We start from the raw sequence: 17,591 nt of genomic DNA, 5'->3' as shown, positions 1-17,591 counted from the left end.
GTATGTAGGTCAAGAGGCAACAGTTAGAACTGGACATGGACAATAGACTGGTTCATAATTGGGAAAGGAATACATTAGGGCTATATGTATATGTCACCCTCCTTATTTAACTTCTATGAAAAGTACATCATGGGAAATGGTAAGGCTGGATGAATCACAAGCTGGATTCAGGATTGCCAAGAAAATATCAATAACCTCACATATGCAGATGATGCCACCCTTCTGGCAGAAAATGAAGAGGAACTAAAGAGCCTTTTGATGAAGAGAATGAAAAAGCTGGCTTAAAATTCAGCATTCAAAAAACTGAGATAATGGCATCTAGTCCCATCACTTCATGGCAAATAGATGGGGAAACAGTGGAAACAGTGACAAACTTTTATTTTCTTGGGCTTCAAAATCACTGCCAATGGTGATTGCAGCCATGAAATTAGAAGACCCTTGCTCCTTGGAAGAAAAGCTGTGACAGACCTAGACAGCATATTAAAATGTAGAGACATTACTTTGCCAACAGAGGTCTGTATAGTCAAAGCTATGGCTTTTCCAGTAGTCATGTATGGAAGTGAGAGTAGGATTGTAAAGAAGGCTGAGTGTTGAAGAATTGATGCTTTTGAACTGTGGTGTTGGAGAAGACTCGAGAGTCCCTTGGATTGCAAGGAGATCAAACCAGTTTCAGTCCTGAATGTTCATTGGAAGGATTGATGCTGAAACTGAAGCTCAAATACTTTGACCACCTGATGCAGAGTCAACTCATTGGAAAGACCCTGATGCTGGGAAAGATCTAAGGAAGGAGGAGAAGGGGACAAGAGGATGAGATGGCTAGATAGGAGCACCAGTTCAATGGACATGAGTTTGAGCAAGTTCCAGGAGATGGTGGACAGGGAAGCCTGGCAGAGTCGGACACCACTGAGTGACTGAACAACAATAACAAATCTCATTTAAGAAAGATATTTGTCTGGATGGGGAAGTAACTTCCAAACATACAAGAATGAGAAACTCTCAAAGAGAAAGTTTGTTACATTTGACTCTCATGTAAAACATTGGCATTTATTCTGTCTTTATCTCCCACCTCCCCTCCTATTCCACTTCCCAATACAAACAAACAAACTAAAAGATGTGCAAACTAAGATTAGAAATTTGCAAAAATGTAACATACAGATGTTTAAACTTTAAAATATTCATATAAATACTTTCCAAAACACCAAGATCCATATAAATGAGCAAAGAACTTGAGAAAACAGGTTTGTTTACTAAAGAGAAAATGAAAACATATGGGAAAATTTTTTTTCCCAGAAAGATAAAGAAGTGAAACTGTAAGATACAGTGATATATTTTTACTTTTTGAATTAGCAAGAAGTTTCTTGTTGCTGGTGAAGATGCTGGGAAATGTGCTTGCTCATGTATTTCTGTTGGCAGCCTAAATTGATTCAACCCTTTCTGAAAGGAAGTCAGTGATTTTTTTTCCCATTAAAATTAGCATACCTTTTGATCCCTTAATTGCATTTGGGGCATTATGATAATAATGTCAATTTTAAAACAGTTGAAGTAGTCAAGTAAACTATGCTATATCTTCCATAGAAATAGGCAGTGAGAAGAAGACTGTTGTTCATGAAGAACTTACAGTAATTTGAAGGAATGTTTTCAAAGTGGGGAAAAAGGCAAGATATAAAATTATTAGGCTATTTGAGCACAACTATATAAGCCATGAAGTAAACTACAAAATATGCATATTAAAAAATCTGTAAGAGACTGTGTTGAAAAATCTGTAGGAGACTGGTAATAATGGTTGTCTCAGGTGCATTTTTCACTGTTTTGTTTTCCTCCTTGATTCATGTACCACTGTATTTTGCATAGATACAGAGCACAGTTCCATGGTCTTAATAGACATTTGTCAGTATTTAAGTGAATGAATATCTCTAGTATGCATGGGTTACTTTTACTTTGACAGAAATATGAATACAATCTACATCTAAGTTAAAGAGAATGTGGAAAGTGTTTTAGAAAGGAACTTGGTTCTATTTTGTGTGATCCTTTTCTGTTAATAACATCACTGCTGCCCAAATTAGGAATTTCTATTCATTTTGGACTCTTATCAATAATCTCTGACCTGTTAACTCCAACTGATCACCAAAATCTTGTAGAAATGCCTGTTGGTTTCATCTCCATCTGTTCTCATAGTCACTGCCTTAGTTTAGTCCTTTCCTTTACCACTGAAGTATCCCAACAAGTCTCTCCACTTTACTACTCCTCTTTTACCTTTACTGCTGCCAGAATTAGCAGACATGTAAATCATCAGCAGAATTTTGTGTATGTGGTATAATAGGTTGTATGGGGGAAAAGCAGGGGAGATTAACACTGTCAAATACACCATAAAATACAAAATTGATCTGCTTAAAACTTATTCCTTGTGACTTACATTGTTGCTTCTCAAACTTTAGGCATATTAGAATCACCAGGGGGAACTTGTTAAAATATGAATTACCCAAGCCTAGAAATTCTGATTAGATGGTTCTTTGTGCCTGGGAACATGCATTTTAACAAGGCTTCATGCTCTTGAGCCTCATCCATGTGATCCCAAGACTAGATATTGAGGAACACTGACCTTAAAGGGCTCTCTTACACATTTACTATAATTCTCACAACTTGGCACCAACACACTTTCTGTGCATTTTCTACGCTATCCCTCATGAACACTTTGCAATCTAGCCATCTAGAACTGCCTCAGGGCCACCTAGGCTCTTCTGGCCTCCTGTGCTTGTGCTCATCCTGTTTCTGCTGCTCAGAGCCTCTTTTGCTATGGCTGCCCCTACCCAGTAACTTGTTGACCTGGCACACTGTCTTTAGCTTCTCTGTGAAGTACTCCTGGTCTCAACTCTCCTAGGCAGAGTAGAGCTCTCCCTCCTTTATAGCCTCTACTTAGGGCTTTCATGCATTGGAGAAGGAAATGGCAACCCACTCCAGTATTCTTGCCTGGAAAATCCCAGGGATGGGGGAGCCTGGTGGGCCACCATCTATGGGGTCGCAGAGAGTCAGACATGACTTAAGTGACTTAGCAGCAGCAGCAGGGCTTCCCAGGTGATGTAGTGGTCAAGAATCCACCTGCCAGTGAAGGAGGTGCAAGAGACATGAGTTCAGTCCCTGGGTTGGGAATATCCCCTGGAGTAAGAAATGCACCCTACTCCAGTATTTTGGCCTGGGAATCTCATGGACAGAGAAGCCTAGGGGGCTACAGTCCAGAGAGTCAGACACAACTAAGCACAGCACAGCCTCTACTTATTGCAACACATACATACTAAGTTATGCTTACTTATTGATGTATCTGTCTTCCTCAGTAGACTGTGAGCCTCTTGAGGTCATAGATGTCATTTTACTTACCTTGTACCTTTAGCATAAGCCTGGCACATACTTGCTTAATAAATGTTTGTCATATCGATAACAGCTCAATAAAGAAGGCAGGGAAGGAGCGGTTAGTCCCACTTTTCAGTGGGGAAGATGAGGTCTTAAAAAATTAAGTATTTGCTTACAATTACCCAGCTTGTAAGTACCATAGACTTGAGATTTGCCCCTAAGATACCTGGCTGCTTTTCTGGTTTTAGTCTACAGGAAAGGTAGACAGATTATCACTGTAAAATTACACACATACACAGCCTTTTAAGCATTTTTTCCTGTTTATGTATTTGACATGTTTGGGGGGGTGTTTTAATAAACTTTTTTATCGTATTCACAATTTATAAATAATATATATTCCTCTAGGGCAAGAACAGATTACTGGATAATAAGCTCTTATTGCTTGGTGTTATCCTCTGCTTTGTATCCCTTTCAGAAACCATAATATAGTACCTAGTGGGGTATCCACAAATACTTGTGTAATTAAATTCAGCCAACACTTAATGTACTTACCATTTATTCTGCAGTAATTAAGACAAAAATTATTTATATAAATATGTACACACACATATAGTACATATATAAGTATTCAAGTGGTTTTGCATTGTTTTTTTTTCAAGTTCAGTTTCCAGAGTTTGGTTGTGTTCAGTGTTGGTACTTCAGTCTTGATGTGTTGATGGAAATCAACGACCAGCTGCAAAGTTCAGATCCAGTGTGCCATAGAATACATCTAGCTATGGCTTAAACCAAATGTTAGCAATGAAATATTTAGTAGCAACTGTTCTTTTAAAAGAAACATTTTAGATAATTAGAGTCATCTTGTAATATCCTTGCACCCAGCTGTCAGCTTTTTAATTTTCTGCCAATATTTCTGGAACTAAAATCAAGAACATGGAAATTAGGGTACCACACTTTGAAGTACGCTAAACACTTGACAAACTGTTACATCTTATAACGATTTCCAAGTAGAGTTCTTCAGTCAGTGTCTCAAAAGATTTTGTAAAGAGCAAATATCGAAATTAACCTCCAATAGTAAGCTGAAATACATTAGTAAATATTAGCATTTGAGAAATTGAACAGTTCCCTCTCTTAATAGTCACTGGACATAGAAATCATTAAATTTGAGCACTTAATTTTAAAAATTTCCTGTTACTGTTAATTTTGTTACCATGTTTAATTACCATCTCACTATCGTTTTGTTCTCCCTTTCTTTAGCTTTTGTTGTTACTTTGTGCTTTTAATACAGTCAAATGTCTATTTTCTATTGCATCAACTTATAATAATATTCCTCATATCCCACTGTTATACAGTGATAATAGTACCCTGTCTTTCCTTTAAATTCTTGTCCCACCTTCCCTAACACAGTATGTATCCAGCTACTTAGTATATTGTCAAGTAATGGGTAACTTTTACATTCTATTCTGTGACCATACTTAAAACTTCTTATGTTTTGACTCTAGGTAGATTGTAATACCTGATATTAATAGTATTTACATTAATTTGCATGCATGCTAAGTCGTGTCTGACTCTGCAACCCTATGGACTGTAGCCTGCTGGGTTTCTCTATCCATGTGATTCGCCAGGCAATAATACTGGAATGGGTTGCCATTCTCTTCTCAGAGGATCTTCCTGACTCAGGAATCAAACCCCAGCTTCTTTATATCTCCTGTATTGGCAGGCAGATTCTCTACCACTTGCACCACCTGGGATGATTATATAAAAATGTTTCACTCCACAACCAAATAATAGATTTCTTTTTACATTCAACATCGTGAACCACACAAAGAATATCCTTAGTACTTAGATCACATGGTTACTCTTTTTATACATGCCACAAGTTGCTCAAAATTGTGCTGTTTTCCTTCTTACTTTGAGCCTGATTTTATTATACATTTTTGTTGTTTTTTCCTCCCTAAAGTTTTTTCCTCTCTTTTATTTCCTATTGTGAAAATAAGCATTTATATTCTTCAGTATGCCATTAATACTTAGTGACGCCTCATTTCTTTTATCTGCTGTTTAAAAGCTGTGAGGTTCTTTTTTCTGAATACTTTTTACTTTGGCCAAATAGATTTCATTCTAGTTTGGGCTTATTACTATCTATGATTCATGTAAAACTTTTCCTGGGATTGCTTTTTCTTAATATAAATAAGATTATTTATGTAATTCAGCCTCTAAGTCAGTTCTTTCATCTCTAGCATGTATATTCCTGTTTTTTGGCCTCCATTTTTGGTTGGCTTAAGTAATAACTCATGTTCCTTAGGACTGGGTCATGGGAGGTAAAATCCATGGAAATACTTTATATTTTCTTTACATATGATAATTTGCTGGGTATAAAATTCCTGGTTAGAACATTTTCCAACAGATTTTAATTGCTGTCTAGTTTTCACTCCCTCTCTGCCCCCCCCTCCACAAACCTTAGTAAAATAATAGAAAGCTGTTCCTTGATATATTAAATAGTAGCTATCCCAAGCCAGAAGCTTCACACAGGCTTAATTACAAAGGATTCACATTCTATTCACGTTATGAATAACATAAGGAACAGTCAGCTATTTTCTCACTCTTTTTGTGTTGGTATACAATACTGGTACAGTTAAATGAGGGAAAGGAGACAAGTATGATAAAAGAGGATGTAAATTATTATTTGCAAATTTTACTTTCTGTATTCATTTCTGTCTGTCCTAACCACCCACTTGTATCCTGCTCTCCAAAGTGTAGCCATTGTTAGTAATGTGATTAATTTTAAGGGGAAAATGGGAGGGAATACAGGAATATATATTTATGTAAAAAAGATACTTTTAAAGTCAGAGTTTTAGCCTTATTAGTATAGAATTATAATCAACATTTTCTTGTTCAAATATCTTCTGAGTTTGTCATTGTATTCCCTTCTACATTTTTAATTTTCATCATCAAAATAAATGTATCCTCTAGTAATGACAGTGTGAGGAGGCTAGGTGATTCCTCTTTGTGGAAAACAAGTATAAGAATGCTGAAGTAACTACATTAATATCACCCAGTATATTTTAAAGCAAAGAATAATACTAGAGATAAATTATAAAGGAATGAACATAACAGGGAAATGTGAAATTCTAAATACACTTACAACAGAGACACAAAATACATGAAGTAACACTGCCAGAATTGAAAGTAGAAATAGGCAGTTAAATATCTAGAGTTGCAATTTTCTGTATTCTTCTTTTAACAACTGGTAGAATAAGTAGACAGAAAAGCAGGATATAGAAGACTTGAATAAGGCAGTCAACCAATTACACCTGACATCTACAGAATACCATACCCAACAGCACATTCAAAGTGCATTTGAAACATTCATCAGGATGAGCCATATAATGGCCCACAAACATTGTTTGTTAATAAATATAAAAAGATTGAAATTATGCAATGTGTTGAAATTACATAGTGGCAATTTAATTTAAAGGAATTAAATTAAAAGTCAATACAGAAAGAAGGACAATTCCCAATATGTGGAAATTGAATCACATAATTCTGAGTAATCTGTGGGTGAAAGAAGAATTCACAGGGGAAATTGGAGAATATTTTTAGCTGAAGTAGGAAAATATTTTTAGCTGCATGGAAATAAAAATACAGTATATAAAATTTTTGGTATATAGCTAAAGCAGTGCTAAGAAATTAATTTATAGTTTTAAATGCTTAATACTAGAAAAGAAGAAAGGTCTAAAATCAGTTATCTAAGCTTCTGCTTTAAAGAGCTAAAAAAGAAATAGTTAAGATCAAAGTAAACAAAAGAAAGAAAATAATAAAGATCAGAGAGGAACTCAAGTAAATAGAAAACAGGAAAACAATGAGATGAAAATCTCATTCTTTAAAAGAGTCAGTAAAATTGATAAACCTTTAACTAGAATAATCAATAAAAAAGTAAATTAACAATATTAGGAATGAAGGAATAGATATCATTACAGATCTATAGCTACTTAAAAAGATAATGAAAGAATATTATGAACAACTTCATACCAATCAGTTTGACAGCTTGGGTGAAATGGACAAGTTCCCTGAAAAATACAAATGACTAAAACTGACTCAAGAAGAAATAGAAAATCTAAATACACTTATATAGAATAAGGAAATTCAGTTAGTAATTAAAAACCTTCCAACAACAACCATATTCAGGCCCCAATGCCATAACTGGTAATTCTGACAACTCTGAAGAAAGAAAAATTATAATTCCTACCCAGATTTTCAGAAAATACAGATGTAAGGAGAACATCACAACTCATTTTATGAGGCCAGTATTACCCAGATATCAAAGTCAAACAAAGACATCACAAGAAAACTAGCAGTGAACATTCCTCACAAATATAGACACAGAAATCTATAACAAAATATTAGCATATTAAATCTAACAGTATATTGATATGAAAAGGAAAATGTATCATGGCCATGTGGGATTTATCCCAACAATGAAAGACTGGTTTAACTTTTAGAAATCAATTCCATGTAATACACAGTACTAATAAAATAAAATTGAAAAATTGTATGATTATCTCAATGGATGCAGAAAAAGTCTTTGACAAAATTCAACACAAATGCATAAAAAGGTCAGCAGGCTGTGAATTGGCAGGCAACTTTTCCATTCTGATAAAGAATATCTATGAAAACACAACCAAAATCATACCTTATGGTAAATGCATATGATATGTCTTTTCTGGTACAGTTTTTGTTCTTGTTGCTGTTTTAATTAAATAATTAACTTATTTAAAAATTCTGCTCAGTTAAGATTACACCTGAGACTGTCATCCCAGAGGCGTCAAACCATCTTTGTAATAATAACTTTCACCCATAGGGTAATTAGTTTGATTACTTTTGTAAGATACCTTCCTGTGCATACTAAGTCACTTCAGTCGTGTCCAGCTCTTTGCAACACCATGGTCTGTGTCTGCCAGGCTCCCCTGTCCATGGGATTCTCCAAGCAAGAGTACTGGAGTGGTTGCCATGCCCTCCTCCAGGAGCTCTTCCCAACCCGGAGATCAAACCTGCATCTCCTATGTCTCCTGCATTGTCAGATGGGTTCTTTACCAGTAGTCCCACCTGGGAAATTTTCCTAGAGCCTTCAGCTTTTCTGATTTAATCTTGACTACCCCCTAGGTCTGTTTCACAGCTGTTGTCTTATGATTTCTTGCTCTTATCCTGGAAATTCCCTTCATCTGCTTCCTGTGTTGGAGCCTTGATTTCCCATGTCCCATACCTTCATAGTGTACTCTCTCATTTATAAGAGCATATGCTCTAGTGGTTTCTTGAAAAAGGATAGTTCAGTTCAGTTCAGTTGCTCAGTTGTGTCCGACTCTTTGCGACCCCATGGACTGCAGCACACCGGGCTACCCTGTCTATTACCAACTCCCAGAGCTTGCTCAAACTCATGTCCATTGAGTTGGGGATGCCATCCAACCATCTCACCCTCTGTGGTCCTCTTCTCCTGCCTTCAGTCTTCCCCAGCATCAGGGTCTTTTCCAGTGAGTCAGTTCTTCACGTCAGGTGACCAAAGTATTGGAGTTTCAGCTTCAGCATCAGTCCTTCCGAAGAATATTCAGGACTGATTTCCTTTAGAATGGACTGGTTGGATCTCCTCGCAAGGGTCTCTTAAGAGTCTTCTCCAGTACTACAGTTCAAAAGCATCAGTTCTTTGGCGTTCAGCTTTCTTCATGGTCCAACTCTCACACTCATACATGATTACTGGAAAAACCATAGCTTTGACTAGATGTTTCTTTGTTGGCAAAGTAATGTTTATGCTTTTTAATATGCTGTCTAGTTTTGTCATAGCTTTTCTTTCAAGGAGCAAGTGTCTTTTAATTTCATGGCTACAGTCACCATCTGCATTGATCTTGGAGCCCAAGAAAATAAAAGTCTGTCAGTTTCCATTGTATCCCCATCTATTTGCCATGAAGTAATGGGACCAGAAGTCATGATCTTAGTTTTTTGAATGTTGAAAAGGGATAACTTAGGGGTAAATTTTTTGAGATTTTACATACCTGAATATGTCATAATCTATTCCTGCAATTATATGGTATTTTAGATGAGTGAACAACTCTATAGATTGAAAATCATTTTAGTCAAAATTTTTTAAATATTGCTGTTCTACTGTCTTCTGGTATCCAGTTTTGCTATTGTGTGATCAGATGCCATTCTGGCTTTTGATCATTTATTTGGCTTGAGGGGGGTTGTTTTTGTCTTTAGAAGTTATTATTATGTTCCATGAAATTTTATGGCACTGTCTCTTGGTATGGGTCTCTTCCTTTATTGTGTGGTGTACTCAGTAGGTCCTTGCTTTCTGCAGACTTTCAACCTTCAGTTCTTGGAAATTTTCTTGCCTTACTTTTTTTTATATTTTATCTTCATTTTCTTTGTTGTTTCTGGAATTCCTTCAAGTCAGATATTAGACTTCCTGAATTGCTTTTTCTAGTTTTTTACCTTTCCCCCTATTACTCATCTTTCTTTGTATTCTGCCTTCTGGAAAATTGCCTTGACTTTAAATGCCTATTGAATTTTCTTTTCAGCTCGTATTCTCTCTTTTTTTTCTTACTGGTTCCTCTTCTTGTTAAATGATGCAGTATTTTCTCTTTCATGAGGATGTTTTAATTAGTTTCTTCAATATTTTCTTCTGTCCCATCATTCTCAGTGTTTCTCAGCACTCCTGTTTTTATCTTGGTCTCTGTCTTTAATATTTGGAGACTTCTCTCAAATACATAAAGATCCTTGGCTGTCATTCATATTTAAAAAGCATTAAAAGCTGATAAAAAGCTCTCCGTTTGAGTCAGGGCTCTTGTTTATTGGTGGACTGTGCTTTAGGAAAACTTCAGTGTCATGCTCTTTCTCTAGGTTAGTCAGTTTGGGATCCTTTTTTGGAGAAAAATCTACTATCTCTTATGTGGGACTATCTCTTATGTGGGACTATCTCTTATGTGGGACTACTTATGTTTTAGAGCTTTACCGAAGAAAAGAACTTTGAATCTCACTTAAACTTTCACATTATCTTCTGGCTTTATTCACAACTTTACTCTTTGCTATTTCTATATCTGTTTCAGTCCACAGTCTTTTGGGTTTATTTTTTCCAGAAACTATGCCTTCTGATTTCCGAAAGATTGGCAAGTCATTGACTACGTTAAGTGAAGTTGGAGACCTGAAATTCTAATAGTTCCGGGTATTTCCTGTCCTGAACCTTTCTGAGGTTCTGTGAGAATTGGCTTGTTTATCTGTAGGCATTTAAATTTAATATTCCTCACCTCAATTATCATTCTTTTTTTCCTTTCTGAGCTATTTGTAAATTACAAGAAAGAAAAATAATTAGCCCTTTGTCATGTATGTTGCAAACACATCTTCCCTGTTTGCCAGTGGTCTTACAGTTTGGTTTATGGAAGAACTTTCACCAAAAAAGTCTTTGACTCTTTAGTCATTTTATCTGTTTTTTTTCTGTATGATTTCTTGGTATCATAACATTAATATATAAATGAACCATAGTTTTATTCTATATGAACAATAACCAATTATATAATGGAAAAGAAGAACTCATTCACGAAAGTTAACAAAAAGATCATTTATCTACAAATAAACTTAATACACCATAACAGAACTTACATAAAGAACTCTTTTAAAACTCTACTGAGGAGGCAAAAATTTCTTGGGCAGAATATGGGAAGCACTAATTATAAAAGAAAGATAAATAAGACTATCAAAGTTAACATTTTTGGTTATAAAAAGACAATAGGAAGATGAATAGACATACCACAGAATGGAAAAAATATTCTTAATATTTATAGGTGACATAAAAAACTTATTTTCAGCGTATATAAAGAATCTGAAACCAACATTTAAAAAAATCAGCTACCTAATATAAAAATGAAGATGTGAAACATTTCATGGAAGATGTACATATAGCCAGTAACATATGAAAAGATTTTAAGCATCACTTGTCATTGGTAAATGCAAATTAAAATCATTGTGTGTTTATTTGTAGAAATATCACTACCCACTGGATATCAGATACCCACTAGAATAGCCAAGATTAAAAACTGATACTACTAAATATTTATGAGTATGTAGAGCAGCTGGAACTCTCTTTTATTGCCGGTGGGAATGCAAAGTGACCAACTACTTTGGAGAACTGGTAGGCAGTTTCTTATAAAGTTAAATATAACGTTTACCTCCGGTGTCAGGAGTTCACTAAGACCAGGTTCAGTGGTTTTGCTTAGAGGACTCACATGTGGTCATACTCATTGCTGTAATTTATTATAGCAAAGGATGCAGAGATCAGTCAGCAAATGAAAAAGGTACATGGGGAGAAATCCAGGGGAGAGCAGGTAAAGCTTACAAGGGACTTCTCTCGGTGCAGTCATGCAAGGTACCTTAATTTCCCCAGTGAAGAGTTGTGACAGTGCTGAAGTGTATCCAACCAGGAAAGCTTATTAGAGATTCAGTGCACAGGTATAGCCTTAGAGGTTCATCCCTCTGCCCAGCACATACCCAAATTCCAGACACAAAGCAGGTTATTAGATGCAAACCAAATTGTTTCCATAAACAGCTCAGACACAGTGAGCCACTCTTAGTGGTTAGGGGTTGAGAATAATCCTCTCAGTATCTAAGATCCACTTTCCCAGACGCTAACTGTGGGCCAACTTTGTAAGCAGGCCTTTTTAGGGATAAACAGTCTTGTAGAACCCAGCATTTCACTTCTAAGTATTTACCAAGAGAAATAAAAGTATATGTCCACTAAAACAATACAGTAAAAACTGATGTAAAAATGTCCATAGCCAAAATTGGAATAAGCTCATATATTCAACAACTAGAGAATGAACAAACAAGTTGTAGTATATTTTGGAGTACTACTGGTGATTTAAAAGAACTGACTAGTGATACATTAACAGCATGTCTAAATCTCAAAAGAGTATATACTATGTGATTCAGTTTATATGAAGAACCAGAAATACTAATCTGTAATTAGTAATCAATTAATGGATTAAAAATCAAAATGTGATTGGGACAGAGAAGTTAATTGGAAAAGAACATGAGGGGACTTTCTGGAGTTATAGAAATAGTCAATATCTTGTGTGGTGTTTGCATAGATGTAATAAGTTAAAAATCATCAAACTTAACATTTAAGATATAAGCAGTTGATCGTATGTTAGTTATAATTCAGTTTAGGCTTCCCTGGTGGCTCAGTGATAAGGAATCTCACTGCCAATGCAGGAGATTAGAGTTTGACCCCTGAGTCAGGAAGATCCCCTGGAGAAGGAAATGGCAACCCACTACAGTATTCTTGCCTGGAGAACACCATGGACAGAGGAGCCTGGTGAGCTGCAGTCCATGGTGTCACAAAAGAGTCAGTCATGACTTAGTGACTAAACAACAATTCAATTTTAAATGTAATTTTGTATTAATTTTAAATTAATTCAATTTTAAATGTTATTACTGGGGAACACTGAACAATAGTTAAGTGGAGATACATACTTGTATAGGAAGATTATTTTGTAAAAATGTCAGTACTGTCTAAGCATAAATCAAGTATTCATAATCAAAATATGACCAATTTTTGCTTTGAGCTTTGTTTTTGAACTTAACAAAATGATTCTCAAATTCACTTGGGATGGAAAGCCAAGTTTAATGAGACTGTGAGGAACTAGAAAGAAGACATTTGGGTTGAATTTGAGGAATAATTGAAATGGCAATAAATAGACACAGAAGAAAGATCCTGGACTTTATTTACAAATGCAAGGAAAACGGAAGAACAAAGATTGATCCAGTGAGGTTAGAGTTTGGAGGGTGGTTAAAGAGTGGGCGAGTAGAGGCAGAGCATTGTAATGATTTGTGAGACTTTGAGTTGAGCTATATTCTGTAGATACTAGGGAGTCATCATATTATTGTGACTGAGTAATTGTATGACAGATGTGTTTTAGGTGGCTAGTGACACTGGGTAATGAATTGGGGAGGGGAGAGATTAAACAGTGTATGCTTTCAGGGCTTCTTGCCTTCGTTCCTGCTGCCCGCTTAACCTGCTGTGCCCACTGTACCTGTCAGACATTCTTTTCATTACATCTTAGAAAAAGCACTTGCTTATGAATGCTCATTGAATTATAAATAAATCATTGTTCCATGTGAAAACTCTTTAGGACCTAATAGTGAGAGAAAAAAAGTCCCGTGGACAGAGGAGCCTGGCTGGCTACAGTCCATGGGGTCTCAAAGAGTCAGAGCAACTGAGCACACAGTGACAGAGGAGATGGCCAGAAAAACACAGAAGGTGGGTTTCAGGACAGGTTAGTGGGTGGAAACGGCCTCATGCAAGAAACATCTCCAAAGTTTCTATCTAACCTTGGAGATTGATAGAGTGGGAATGTCATGAAAAGTCCCCACATTTGCATAGTAAGCTGAGTAAGGGTTACCAATGAAAGAAGCAAATAGAGAGACCAGAATAATATCACAGAAAGATTATTTTGACTTTTTATTGGGGAAATCTGGGGAGAAAACTTTAAATTGTTTATAATATTAATAGCTTCTTAACTTTGTAATTTTAATCTTCTAATTTTGAAAGTATTTCAAAGTAAAATGTAACATACGAACCTGGGAACTTTTTGACAATTACCATTGTAGAAATAGTCACTTTTAGAGTGTTCTCATACTGTCTTGTAGTAACTTTGGAATTGATAGTGAGATCTATTACAGAATTTCTACAGATAGGTAGGTCAAACAGTGAGAGAGGCAGAGGATGTATGAGTGAGCGCCTGAGTGTATGTGTCTTTTTTTTGGTCCTGGGAAATGACATCCTGACAGGACAGAAGAACAAAAGAACAGTATTGAAAATAGCTAGAGTAAAGGTTGTTTTTTTCTGTCACCACACAGCAGATATGGAGAAGAGCAGAAGCAGACAGATGGACAGTTATGCTAGTTTTGGAGTGTTCTAGTAGAGGAAATAAACTTTCTGTTCCTTTTATTCAGAAGTTGAATTTCTAGGCTAACTTACTAGTTTCAGTAATAAGTTTCATATTCTGACCAAAGAAACATTATTTTTTTTTTACCCTGGGGATAATGACTCACACTCTTCTCGGAATTTTGCTTTTGTGGAAACTGAAGTGCAGTCATAAATATACCACTGTTATTTGGATCTTAGTGCTAATGATACTATTGTGAGTAGGCTAGTGATGGGTAAGAACACTAGCATTGTAAGGTCAGTTGTAACAAAGGAATCACAGACAGGTTTTAATTAGCTGATTCCTAGAGATATAAAAGTATTTAGATATTTTTTTTAAATGATAAGATAGTTACTGTGATTTTGTTGATTATGCTATAAAAATAGAACATACTTTTTTCTTTTTTTTTAAGTACTTCATTGTTTTGAGGACTTTGTGACAGACAAGTAAATTTCTGACTTCCCATAGTGACAGTGGAGAGATTTTAAAGAACTTTTTTCTGTGCCTTTTTTCATATACCACTCAAACTTGGTATGAGACTGTCAAGTTATAATCATATAGACCATAAAGCAACTCTCCAATAATAGAGATTCTTAGTGTTGCTGGAGATGACTCTTGAGAATCCCTTGCACAGCAAGGAGATCAAACCAGTCAGTCCTAAAGGAAATCAGTCCTGAATATTCATTGGAACAACTGATGTGAATCTGACGCTCTAATATTTAGGCTACCTGATGCAAAGAGCCAACTCATTGGAAAAGATCCTGATGCTGGGAAAAATTGAGGGCACAAGAAGTGGGCAACAGAGGATCAGATGGTTGGATGACATCACTGATTAATTGGACAGGAGTTAGAGCACACTATGGGAGATACTGAAAGACAGGGAAGCCTGGCTCGATGCAGTCCATGAGGTCACAAAGAGCTGGACATGACTTAGCAATTGCCAAATTCAGACTTAAATTGAAGAAAGTAGGGAAAACCGCTAGACCATTCAGGTATGACCTAAATCAAATCCCTCATAATTATGCAGTGGAAGTGAGAAATAGATTCAAGGGATTAGATCTGAGTGTCTGATGAACAGAGTGCCTGATGAACTGTGGACGGAGGTTCGTGATATTGTACAGGTGCCAGGGATCAAGACCATTCTCAAGAAAAAGAAATGCAAAAAGGCAAAATGGCTGTCTGAGGAGGCCTTGCAAATAGCTGTGAAAAGAAGAGAAGCGAAAAGCAAAGGAGAAAAGGAAAGATATACCCATTTGAATGCAGAGTTCCAAAGAATAGCAAGGAGAGTTAAGAAAGCCTTCCTCAGTGATCAGTGTAAAGAAATAGAGGAAAACAACAGAATGGGAAAGACAGAGATCTCTTCAAGAAAATCAGAGATACCAAGGGAACATTTCATGCGAGGATGGGCTCAATAAAGGACAGAAATGGTCTGGACCTAACAGAAGCAGAAGATATTAAGAAGAGGTGGCAAGAATACACCAAAGAACTGTCCAAAAAGATCTTCATGACCCAGATAATCATGATGGTGTGATCACTCACCTAGAGCCAGACATCCTGAAGTGAGAAGTCAAGGGGGCCTTAGGAAGCATCACTATGAACAAAGCTAGTGGAGGTGATGTAACCCCAGTTGAGCTATTTCAAATCCTGAAAGATGATGCTGTGAAAGTGCTGCACTCAATATGCCAGCAAATTTGGGAAACTCAGCAGTGGCCACAGGACTGGAAAAGGTCAGTTTTCATTCCAATCCCAAAGAAAGGCAATGCCAAAAAATGTTCAAACTACCGCACAATTGCACTCATCTCACACGCTGGTAAAGTAATGCTCAAGATTCTCCAAGTGAGGCTTCAAAGTGAGCTATGAACTTCCAGATGTTCAAGCTGGTTTTAGAAAAGGCAGAGGAACCAGATCAAATTGCCAACATCCACTGGATCATCAAAAGGAAGAGAGTTCCAGAAAAACATCTATTTCTGCTTTGTTGACTGTGCCAAAGCCTTTGACTGTGTGGATCACAATAAACTGTGGAAGATTCTTCAAGAGATGGGAATACCAGACCACCTGACCTGCCTCTTGAGAAATCTGTATGCAGGTCAAGAAGCAACAGTTAGAACTGGACGTGGAAAAAACAGACTGGTTCCAAATAGGAAAAGGAGTATGTCAAGGCTGTATATTGTCACCTTGCTTATTTAACTTATATGCAGAGTACATCATGAAAAACGCTGGGCTAGAAGAAGCACGATCTGGAATCAAGATTGCTGGGAGAAATATCAATAACCTCAGATATGCAGATGACACCACCCTTATGGCAGAAAGTGAAGAAGAACTAAAGAGCCACTTGATGAAAGTGAAAGAGGAGAGTGAAAAAGTTGGCTTACTTCCCATTTATTTGCTGCTATAGTCCTTCAGTGATATGAGCAATTATATGCATGGGATAAAACAATACTGTGCCCTTGTAAATGGAGGTAAAGTTGCCATTTCATCTCTTCTCCATGGTCTAGACATTGCCTCCCTGTCTGAATGTCCTGTGTAAGTAGAAGTGAATTTCTTCATGGACTTACTACTGCTGAATTGATATAAGACTGTTGCTATTGTTTTATATAGCACTAAGGCTCGGACCTCTGAATCGGTCATCTTACATGGGGCTAATGATTTCATGTGTGACAAGATGTAGCACTCCTTACACGATGCCCTTTGTGTGGTGAAGAGAGTTTTGGAGTCAAAGTCTGTGGTCCCAGGTGGGGGTGCTGTATAGGCGGCCCTTTCTATTTACCTTGAGAACTAAGCATCCAGCGTGGGCTCCCGGGAACAACTCTGTATTGCGGAGTTTGCAAGATCTCTTCTTGTTATTCCTAATACTCTTGGCAGTTAATGCTGCCCAAGACTCCACAGATCTGGTTGCAAAATTAAGAGCTTTTCATAATGAGGCTCAGGTTAACCCAGAACGAAAAAATCTAAAATGGATTGGTCTTGACTTGGTCAACCGTGTGACAACAAACAAGCAGGGGTGTTTGAACCAACCATAGTTAAAGTTAAGAGCTTGAAATTTGCAACTGAAGTGGCAATTACCATTCTTTGAATTGATGATCTTATTAAATTACACCCAGAAAGCAAAGATGATAAGCATGGAGGTTATGAATATGCTATTCAATCTGGAGCCCTTGATGACTTATCTGTCTTATTTGTAACAATGTTAGATGTACCTTGCTTGTATCTCAAATATTATACATTAAAATGCAACAGGATGCCGGAAAAAAAAAAGTTGGCTTAAAGCTCAACATTCAGAAA

The 17,591-nt window shown here is 36.6% G+C and overlaps 1 protein-coding gene and 1 non-coding gene across 2 annotated transcripts in view; both read left to right on the top strand.

The window, feature by feature from the left end:
* Positions 1 to 17,591, top strand: part of PIK3CA (phosphatidylinositol-4,5-bisphosphate 3-kinase catalytic subunit alpha) — an 83,319-nt gene that overhangs the window by 18,450 nt on the left and 47,278 nt on the right. The window lies entirely within an intron of this gene.
* LOC138431637 (small nucleolar RNA SNORA20) lies at positions 16,681 to 16,810 on the top strand. The gene has a single exon (XR_011253788.1). It is a non-coding gene; the product is annotated as a small nucleolar RNA SNORA20 (small nucleolar RNA).

This window comes from Ovis canadensis, chromosome 1 (assembly GCF_042477335.2).
Source record: "Ovis canadensis isolate MfBH-ARS-UI-01 breed Bighorn chromosome 1, ARS-UI_OviCan_v2, whole genome shotgun sequence".
NCBI lineage: Eukaryota > Metazoa > Chordata > Mammalia > Artiodactyla > Bovidae > Ovis > Ovis canadensis.
This window is presented reverse-complemented; position numbering and strand designations above follow the sequence as displayed.